The sequence below is a fragment of the Trachinotus anak genome, unplaced genomic scaffold (genome assembly GCF_046630095.1).
Source record: "Trachinotus anak isolate AG129_WGS33_773 ecotype Australia unplaced genomic scaffold, CSIRO_AGI_Tana_v1 ptg000011l, whole genome shotgun sequence".
In the NCBI taxonomy this organism is placed as follows: Eukaryota; Metazoa; Chordata; class Actinopteri; order Carangiformes; family Carangidae; genus Trachinotus; species Trachinotus anak.
Window position 1 is genome coordinate 656,528 of NW_027273862.1, and position 11,268 is coordinate 667,795.

The window sequence follows — 11,268 nt, forward strand, 5'->3', positions numbered from 1 at the left end:
TTTGTGCATCTTGGTACATACATCGCAGTTTGACACAGCACACGTACCATTTTGACCACATCACAGGAGAAGCACTCATCATCCTCCACACTAGAACCAACGACATTGCCAGAGGATGACCTCCAAATGTGTTCATTCAACAGATGACTGTGCTTATTCAACAGATACAACGTGGACACTCACAACCTATGTAGTTTGCTGTCAGCGCTATCTTGCCCAGACCAATCAACGACCACGACACCAAGACTCTTGTGAAGACATGCAACACATTAATGGAGAGACATTGTGACAACATGCATAACATTGTGTTCTTAAGGACAAACACGCTGTTTTTGTCACAGGGTACACCTACTGCACACCTGTACAGCAAAGATGGATTGCATCTCTCTTCTTTACTCTCTCTTACTTTAAAAGGTTCATGTGGCCCTTTTGTCATCACCAGCAGTCTCTTCTCCCTTCATCACTGTTATCAAGTGTACACTACTCCTAAGTAAGACATGCCTCATCACAACTAAATAAAATCTTCATTCAATCAACCACTCTTTTGCTCTTTCAATTCCTTCTACAAACTGTACCATTACTGTCAATGAATTCCTTGAAAAACCTTTTACATACACACTGAATAAATGTGTTGTCTGATAAAAGCGCATACTCAGTTCAAATGCACAATGTCAGTACATGTTTCATTTTAAAAGATCAGGGGTACAACATGTTACATGGTCATTATAATGACCTCTGCTTATGAAATCATCTCATATTCCCAGGTCGAAAAGAAGTGCTCTTAAATGTACTAAAAAGGTGTTAGAAATCCAAATAGTATGTTTGCAATACATTTGTATTTTTTTAGTACATACCTTTACTGCACTTAAGTATGGAATTAGAAAGTACACCGTAAGTAGAGTGTAATTAAAATATATTTTATTATGCCTTTATAAAATATGCTAAAAAGTAAGTATACTTACAGCTACATTTCATCATATTTATTGAAACCTATTTATTCCACACTTACTTGAAGTTGTACTTAATTTCATTTTTCAAAAGTATACTTTTCAGTGTACTGCAATAAATGTATTTTATATGTGTATAGGCTAACTTTTTAGGCATACTTTTATCATCATTTTAGTGTATTCATTATTATTTAGTAACATTTATTCAGCACTTCTCTAGTATACCACCTAATGTCACAAAGTCAAAGCATTCTTTGAATATTTTCCTATATGTTTTCCATAGAAAAACACCACATTTCTGGCTACATGTGAATTTATTTATTCTCAACATACTACAGTACATACAGTTACAATGGTATACTTTAAAAGGAATTTCAAAAGGATACAAAGCAAAAAGTCACTTAATTACAACATACATTCAGTTATGAATCTGATATCAAAAAAGGTACTACATATCGCTCAATATAATGTGGCCAAATTTCATCAAGTTACAAACATTTTCAATAAGTAATTCCTCTACTGTATTGCACTTCATCAATGCAGTTGCAAATATGTACATTAGTCCCTTTCAATATTATTTGGCAGGGCAATTACATATGTATTCTGTTTGACATTAATCATGACACATTTCCTTTTCAAAGACTGTGGATGCACTGCATAAATAGTGTTGGACTCTGTCACTTCATTCACAAACCTAGAGGAAATCTTAAGGTCTGCATCCCTATGCATTTGACTTCCAGACCTGCAAAGCTCCTTGACCAAAACACAACTCTGTTGTGCATTAGAACCTGCAGTGTGAAACGCCACAATTCTTAGGATCTTGCATAATGTGCCATCAGCTAATTGTACAACTGAGTTGTTTCTTTTCTGAAGCCTTGTATAAGTTTCCGAGTGATAGAGAACACTGTCAACGAGAAAACGATCGTAATACAGGCACTGCTGTACCCTGACACCAAAAAGTTCCTCAATAGCAAGCATGTGCCGTACTGGAACATTCACTGGATTAGAATTACCAAATACTCTAACATTCTCTGATAGTTGTGATGATTTAGCTGTCTCTTGCTTGTTGTTTTGCATGTCATAGAATAGTTCTTTCACAGTGTCATTGGCATCGTTCATGTGCTGGTTTGCTTTGTTTGAAAGATCTCTCCATTTGAGGAATCTCTTGACAATCTGATCTTGTACATATGTGGTTCCATTAAAGAATTTCAGTAAGGTGCCATTAAAACTCTCAAATGAAAATGTGGATGTGGCCCACAGGGGTCCCCAGTTTCTGACACTTGCAGAAATGTGTGTCATCAAGTGCACATTAAAAGTCATGTTTTCCCGTCCGTACAACTTCTCAAACTCCTTAACAAATTTTTTCAATGCCTTCTCTGCATTATCAATATCAACTATTTGGATCTTTTCCTGAAGCAGAGTATAAATACCAAAAACAAGGAGGAAAAGATGGTTCAAATGCTTCTTTGAAAGAATACCAGAAAGCACAGGTAAAGCATAGAACAAAAGAAAAGATCTCCATTCTGAGGCTTTCCAATATTTCCGTTCCTTTACTGAACGTGGGACTCTAGTTAACTCTTAACTGGAGGCTTGATGGCTAGCAACTGCTTATCAATCATGACAGATTTAGTGCCGATGTACCATGGCTTCGCATTATTTTTTGAATCTAGCCATAATGTCATTAGCTGCCGTGTTACTCTAAGGCAAACACTGTGCTGGTATTCTGGCACAAATCCATTTACCATCTGAAACTTTGAAAGCCTCATCAGAGGAGAGGGACCTCCCATTACAGGTTGCTGAGGAGTTGCAGCCATTGCATGTTCAAAATTTTCAGATTCAGATCTGAGAGAAGGTTCAGGACTTATATGTGAGTATGGACCACCTTTATGGTAGCAAAAGTCATAGCCATATTCTCCGTTGAACTGTTTTGTGTTACGAATTTGAGCACGAGCCACTGAATCTGAACTACAGATCAGGGCATGCACTTTAGATAAGTGCTGTCGGTTCTGTGTGTCTGTCCATTTTATTCCATTTTCCTCCAATTCTTGTAGCTGATCAACAAATGCAGTTAACAGAGTTGTCATGTTGGGTTTCACCTCACCACACCAAATACATGGTATGCAAACATTATTTTTCCGATCTTTTGGCTTCAGTTCAATAATCTGACATTGAATGGGCCATAGTTGACACTTGGAACTCTTGAAAACAGGGATTCCATCACAGTTCCACAATAGACTTACGTCATCTTCACTAGTTTCACCATTCCTGATTAGCTTCTCATACTGTGTTCCTGAATGTATATCATTAAAAACACCACTGGGTGATACATTTCTTGCTAAAGCTGTCTGGGGATTTTCAAGAATGTCCTTAATTTGGGAGGATAAATTCAAAACAAGAAAATATGATCCATTTTTCAGATTAGTGTCTGCATCAAATGGCATGTTACATATGTGTACAACTGTGTCTGATCAGCAGTACCCTTACCTATGTAGCTTGTGCATCCAGAACAGTAAAAATGTGATTCACATTGTCCATACTGTCCATAGGCCTTATGGAACAGGTAAGAAGTTGCAGGCATTAATCCTGGGAAATGTTCATTGAACATTTTGAGAAGATGTTCAAGAGCTGTCCCTGTCAGGTTGTGTCTCAAGATGTAGGTCATCAAAAGAAGCAGACTCTGTCCTTTGGAGAGCGGTGCCCCTGGGTAGAGGAGCTCATCCAGCTATACTACATTTGTAACCAAAGTGTAACTAAATTGTCCAAAGTATACTGTGCTCACAGTTTATGCATTCTGTCATTCAGTCAATCAGTATAATTACAGTGTTTTTACATTAAGCGAGATATCTGTGAACATGACTTTGAAGATGATATAGTGTACACATCCCTTACAATGCCACATTGTGTATGTTTCGTGAAAGTACCTGTGATGCATTATAGTTTGGACTTTGAGCTGGTTGAGGTACATCAGGTACTGGTTGCAAATTGGCAGTATGTTCCTGGTGTCCTCCGGTTTCCATTTGGTCTTTGTAAATCTATGGAATATATAGTATATCTGTGTAATAAATTACTATGAGTGTTTCAACAACAACTTTCACATGAAAGAATACATGTTCCAAACAATTTGGACCTGTAACAATTTGTAATGACCTGGTTTCTCTTTGCTTCATTGTAACCTTCCTCAGCAGTTACAAGTGACTCTGTCTGGTGAGGCAGTGCCCTGAAATCACTGTCTGATCCATCTGCAACAGACTAAATATTTATTTTGAGTAATTATTTAGCATTGTGACATATGGCAGATATAAACTGAATTTTCAGAAAAACACATTACTGTCAGAAAGCACTACAGAGGTGTAAGTGAAATGCAACATATATGAATAATGGACCACTCAATATTTGAAAGGATTTAATAAAGACAAAATCTTAACATAAATATCATATATCTACCCAGACAGACACATCTTGTATTTGTCTTTCAGTTCTGGGTCTTTTAGCAGGTCCTGGGCAATGGGAATTTTGTACACTGGCATCCTCATCGTCATTGGCGTGAACAGGGAACTTGAACTGCGATATAAAATTATGTCAAGGAATTTTAAAAGGAAGGAATTTTTAGGAAGGAAGTTCACATACTAAGGGATGTTCACATCATGTCATAACTTAGTGTTGTATAGACTTCTTAGCAGCATTAAATGTGTTGTTTACTTCTTATTAGTTTTGCAAGTTTTAGACTGTTTATGACGCTGACTGTATTTAGCTCAATAACAGAAAATCTCTATATAGCTGAATTTTGTGTACACTGATACTTGACCACAACAACCACAGTACAAGATACAGCATATATGCTGAATAGATATATCTATTATAACCATGTAACACAGAAAATTTATTTTACAGTGTATTCCTTTTCCAGTATGCACTTGTTCTTGGGATACCTGACTCACTGGTAGAAACAAACTTTTTATAAACCACTTGGGCATAGTTCTGCAAAGAGATTGAGAAAAGGACATGCTAGGTGTCTCAGATGTTGCAGGATGACAAGAATAGCATACCATCAGGAGGAAATTAATTGGATTTCTGGCAAATTGACATTGTATGGAGAGTGTCACCTTTCTCTTTGAGAAACAAAATACTTTTTAAAAATAAGTGAATTCAATGTTACCTCTTTATCTTTACCATGTCTCAATCGCCTGTGAGCTGTGGTTCTTGGAATGTTGTTTTCAGATTCCCGCAGATAGGATTAGTATTTCTTCATTTTGGTCACTTGCAAGTGACCAAGTGCGGCCTGCACAGGCCTAACAACAAAGAAAAAAGACTTGTTTTCGTGTAATTATGACCCTATCTTCACATGCTAATGTAAAACACACTGTCACCCTACCATACTTGCACTAACTGTTAACGCTCCAGAATAGGTTGCGCCTATAGCCTATAGCAAATAATTTATAACAACTAGGTAATCTAGTTAATGCAATATTCATGCCACAATATTCTACAGCAACGAAGTTTTGCTGAAAAATACCAGATATAGCCTACCTTAAATGCAAGTAATTATTCAGGTGAATTTCCTCTTCGGAGACCGCCAACGGAGTGTAATGCCGTTTAACCAATCAGAGTCAAGCTTTGCCGTATTCAAAATCGACATATCTTCCGGTGATGGGGAAACGTTAGGCTACTGAGTTCTTCTTGTGTAGTCTGTTGTAGTTGAGAGGAAGATAAAAACAATGGTATTTCCCAGATTTGGGCTGTTTTATTTCCCCGATACTAATTTGGTGAAAGTGGACAGCACGGACATAATTAGATGCGAGCACAGGAGGGAAGAAAACAGGGTAACCTCTCGACAGCAACTTGATAGTGAAGACGGCCATGTTGAAGTGTGTTTGCCTAGTCGCAGCAGAAATGGACAAGCTAAGACACTAGCGGCAAAATACTCTTTCTTGGAGGTAAGTTCACTATAGCCAATACAATACAATAACAGTGTTTAACTTGAAGTTTTTTTTTTTTACTTCTAAGGTGATAATGAGAATTTTAGTTAGCAGCGTAGCATAATGCTGTTGTTAGCACTATTCTGTTATATGTTAATGTGCTAATGTTTAATTGTGTATAAAAGAACTGAGTTATCATTTCATTATTATTATTATTAAACGAAGGAAATTTCTTAAACTGATATAAAGAGGGGCAGATGTGTTAAATGAAATTTCGTCCAAAAAAGGGTTTTATCATCTATCTAAGGGGGGTCGGTTCAGATTAGCCGCTCTTTAGCCTATCTATTGAGGTTTTTCACCTGCCACGTCATAATGCCAATGCGTCTATGAGAATTTAACATAGGCAAAACTGCTCGTGGACTGCCATCAAGTTGAATGGTGGCGGTTTATAGAAATTCATGTGGGCGACAGCAATCATTTGTGAACGACTGCTTAATTAAACGCTGATTACAGGTATGACAACTATTTGTGTGTCAGTAGGTTGTTTTAATTGCCCGAAAAATTGAGGTGTTAAGTTATTTCAGTGCTAATTTCCCTGCTAAGTAACGTTAAACCGACAACTTTGGTTGCTAACTTTCTTACAAATTACATGGAATTTAAAGACCCATACTCATTTTGCACATTGCAGTACATGTCAGTGATGAACTTTAACATAGTTATTACACTCGTTTTGAACTATAAGCAACAGATTGCATAGCAAAGTGTCTAGCAGCGTGTCTCGCTGTCCCTGTAGCCTATAGAATTTGGCTGCAAGCAATAAAGATATCACAACAACATTAAACACACTTTTTGCCCAATAAATAGCAAAGTAGCATATTGTGACAGGCTATTGAATGCTTCAGTATGGGAAACCCTTTCATAATTTTCACTTTTATCAAGGTTTGACATGTTAATAGTGATTAAATCCGAAGACAAAAACACAGAAATAACATAGGCTTGTACTGACTACCTTGACATTTTGCCTACCTGCCAATCACGCACGTCACAATGGCTCCAAACATCATCTGTAATACCTCAATAATGGCTCTCTGGTTGTGCATTGACTGTTTACATTTTTTGGTCATTGTTGTAGATCCAAAATAATTCTTACATTGTGTAGTTTTGAAAATATGTACCCTATTTAACCAATTTTGTACGAACAAGAGTGGGAGTCATAAAGGTTACAAATTCTTTGTAGTTGCAATCTGTAGTTCAGATATCCACAATGACAAATATCCACATGTCATTTTGTCTGCAGACAACTTTAAGGACATGGTAGGAAAAAAAAACAGCTTTCCTCAGAAATGAAGACATCTGGCACAACAGTGGCACCACATCAGCTGTGAGAAGAAAGTCTACTGCCACACAAGATGAAAACAGACCAAAGGTTGATTTCGCTTTTTTGACATGTCATTGAATAAAAACTGTTGCAATATGTAGTTATGGATGCCACAGTACTACACATGTATACATCCCAGATTATTTATCAATCTGTATATACTGCTAAATAACAATTACTTTTCTCATCTTACTGATTGTGAAGGAAATAAGAGGATCTTTCACTTGAAAATATGAGTTTATATATTTAGATAGTTTCTATATTGTCAATTACACATTTTCTCTCTGCTACAGAAAAAAAAAATAAAGGGACAGGAGGCCACATGATGTCTTCAGACGATGATGAGACTGACATAGACGCACCACCAGCCTTTGGAACAAGTGTGAGTTGATATTGGGAAAAGAGTATACAAATATTGCACACACTAGTTTAACCTATGATTAACACCCACCAGGCAAATCCATTTCTATGGAAAGTTCAATACATTGAGTGATAATATAGAAATGTATGTAGAATTTTACAGTTGTTAAGAAGGTAAAGTCTACCTCGAGACATTTTCAGTTTCAACTTTGAACACTTCACTCCGCACTTGTTATTGTTTGTGCATATATTAATTTTACTTATTGTGGTCTTTGATTCAGAAACCAAAAATGATGAAGGCTGCAAAGGAGAGGGTTCTTTCGCAGCTAAAGTCTTCTCTGATGAATAAAAGGCCAAGGACATCCACCCCCTCACAGAGTGAGGAAGATGATGTAGACATAGACACCAATATGGACCTTTTTGATTCACCCCAAGCTTCTGGAACAGCTGTAAGTATATTGTATTTATAGCATAAAATATATACATAGTCGAAATTGCTAGTTCAGAAATTGTGTAGTAGCAACAAAGTTTGCGCAGAAACCATTTGTGGGAGAAAGTGAAGCCCAATATCAGAGTAGAGGCTGACAAAGAAATCAGTGGCGGCTGCTGGTTTCTTAAACAGGGGAAGCTCATTTTATGTGTTCATCATAAAACTTATATCGAAGCAAGGCAGTTACAAACAAAAGAAAAGTTTAATTTAGGCTGCTGTATGCCTAAAATATGCTTACCATACTGTACATAAGACAGACCCAGTCATGCAGTTCACTTTCTCATACCAGCAGACCTGAAAAGACCTGTTATGACCTCTCCCTAATTTCTGAATCAGCTTGCACGTTGGTCTGCCTTGCTGTCCAATTCCTACTCTCTCCTCGTAGGCTAAGCAAAAGTAAGCTACAGTTAAATGGCTTTGCCAAAATCATATGTACAATGTTAGCTGCCGTTATGCTAGGCTGGGCTTACTAGCACAGCAGATCCCACCTAGGCTACAACCACGTTGAATGACCTAAATGAATAAACAAACTGATGAAACTCAAAACTATGATTATGTTTTTTTATTTACAGTGTAATATGTACAAACGTGTATGTAAACGAACGTGTGAAAATCGCTGTGGAAAGTAATGCATTTTGGACAGCACTTAAGCACACACTACTCTCACAGGAGTCTGCATGGAACTGAACCCTAATCCCCCCCCCCCCCCCCCCCCCCCCCCCCCCTCTTGTTTTTCAAACAAAGCAAGAGAAGTAGATGACTGGAGGAATTCCATGGTGTAGAGAGAGTTTTAGGTTAGAGGTTAGACACCACCTGCATTACATTCTATTTACAGAGTCCTTAGTTGACTCCTTGTCAATCAAGTCAATGATAACCCAGTGGAGATTTGTGATGGTGGCTTCATTGTTAAATTGACCACGTTGGGTTTTATTTGATTTGGGTGAAGCAGCCTTATAGGAGGTAAAAGGAGGTCTGAGCCGTGGAAAAAGAAAGTTTGCATTTGTGGCTACTGCGTTCCCAGACTTGGTTGATTGGGATTTCATCTGAGCTAGTGTTAAGATAGGTGAAACTATGTCAAAGTACATTTTGAGATGCACTGTTGTAATCTCTAGTGGTGAGGTGTGTCCTGACCCATCTTTAGCAAGGAGAGGGCTCTGTCTGGAATGCCTGATACCACTTGGACCTTTTGGAGATATTGGGTGCCTAATTTAATGAAACACTGATAAAGAAAAAAAAACAATGAAATGATCAGCTTGTTTATTGCTGTAGTTGTTATGGATTTTTGGTTAGGCTGTCATATTGTATTTAGCTGTTGAGGACTTAGATGGTGCATCCTGTACTGTGGAGAAAGGATGTTATGTTCCTAGGGGACAACATGTAACATTCCAACAGTTACCAACCATTTGTGCATTGTAGTGATAGTAAAAGGAACTGGGGGGTGTTCCAATTAGGTGGTTAAGTGATAAACCTAGATAAGTTAAGCTGGAGAAAGTGGTAAACCTCGTAAGAGAGTAGCCTGTGTGTTCTGTTTAGTTTAGAGAATAACTTCCAGGCTCTTCTATTACCAGGTTTACCACTACCTCCATCTTAACTTACCCAGGTTTACCACTTAACCACCTACTTGAAATACCCCCGTGGTCTCTGTGAATTCTGCAACAAAAGGAAAAATACAAGAAGTTGTATTCTTTTGTGTAACAAAATAAATGAATAAATTGTAACTTTAATTTATAGGACCCCTGCTTTAGGCAACAGGGAATGGAGAGTGGCCAGATGAATCAGGCACTAGAAAACATAGACAGGCACCAGGATGTGATGGATGCATTAAAAGGTATCTATAATGAAAAAGAAATGTTTTATATATTTGTGTATCTAAAATTTAGATGACATGATTTATGCATTTGGTAATTAGAAGTTATCGATGGCTGATGTCTTTATTTATTTATTTATTTTACTTTAATGCAGAAATACCCACCCTTGTCAAGTGTGTTAAGGAACTAACGACCACTATGCAGTGATTGCTACCTTCCTTTGACAGTGATACAAGTTCAGGGTCCTCCAGTCCTGCTCCAGAAATGGTGTGTTGTGCTGTGCTTCCCTTTCTAAAAGAATGACTTATTTTTACTATAGACTATCTTGTGTCATAAAATGAGCCTGCAATTTCCAAACAAGATGATACTCAATTATGCTTTCTGGGCAAATATCTGCAACCTGGGCACAATGATGGAAGTGACTGATGCTTCTATGTGGCTTTTCAGGTGCTGCGTGAAGTGACTACGCTTAGATATTAGTTCTTCACCAAGACAATCATCTGCTTTGAAAATTGCTGTTTCATTTTATATTGTTATTTCTTAATTAATCTGAGTATTTAATTTTCTGATCACAGATTTCCTTGGGCAACTCAGCAGTTGTGGTGAACCGAAAATGTTTCAAAAGATTGAACAGATCAAGGATGTCCCTTTTTGCCCAGGATTTAGCTGTTCTGGTCTTTGGTTGTGACATTCTAGCTTCCTCAAGCCTTACAGGCAATGGAAATCAAAAGGATCCATTAGATCCAGAAAAGCTGAATGCTCTTGTTGGTGTGTACAGAATAAATCTTATATTTTATTATTATTGTCTATGGTTTTTATGTCTGTATTGTGACAGACTTTCACGGATTGTGAGTGTGTAAAGGGACTAGAGTTAAAATATTGCATTAATTTAAAACAATACATTTGCCTGTGCCTATGTCTATGTAAATGGAATACCTTACAAATGTGTGTATTGTTTTTCCCTACAGATACAGTGATGTCTGAGTTCCCAGGAACAAGTACATCTGATGTGAGAGCTGTTCTAAGACGAAAGTGCAACAATGAACATTTTTTTTTCAAAGAAGAAGGTGTAAGACACACACACACGTGTCAGACCAGTGTGCACCAGTGTTTACATGTTCTATTGTTATCTCTTACTTTAGGCTGTATGTTTACATAAAAAATGTTATATACTTTACACATTTTACTACCTCACAATTAAATGTGGCTCTCGGTTGTTTGAAATTCTTTGCCAATGAAAGCTGGAAAAATCTTTATATATTTTTGAAAATATATATTTTTGTTTGCCCATTCTTTTTTTTCAACTAATGGGCCTTGTCTACTTTTCACTTTTGTAATTTATTGTTTTTCTTTACTCAGTAGAGGTGTG

At 37.2% G+C, this 11,268-nt stretch overlaps 1 long non-coding RNA gene across 2 annotated transcripts; it reads right to left on the reverse strand.

The window, feature by feature from the left end:
• Nucleotides 1-3,712: 3,712 nt before the first annotated feature.
• Nucleotides 3,713-5,605, reverse strand: LOC139628434 (uncharacterized). Of its 2 annotated transcripts, XR_011692773.1 has the most exons (5): nt 5,475-5,605; nt 5,104-5,236; nt 4,392-4,508; nt 4,095-4,196; nt 3,713-3,979 (listed from the first exon to the last, which is right to left on the reverse strand). It is a non-coding gene; the product is annotated as an uncharacterized lncRNA (long non-coding RNA). The 2 variants fall into 2 exon arrangements; XR_011692772.1 differs by having other exon boundaries at nt 4,095-4,508.
• Between the last annotated feature and the right edge of the window lie 5,663 nt (nt 5,606-11,268).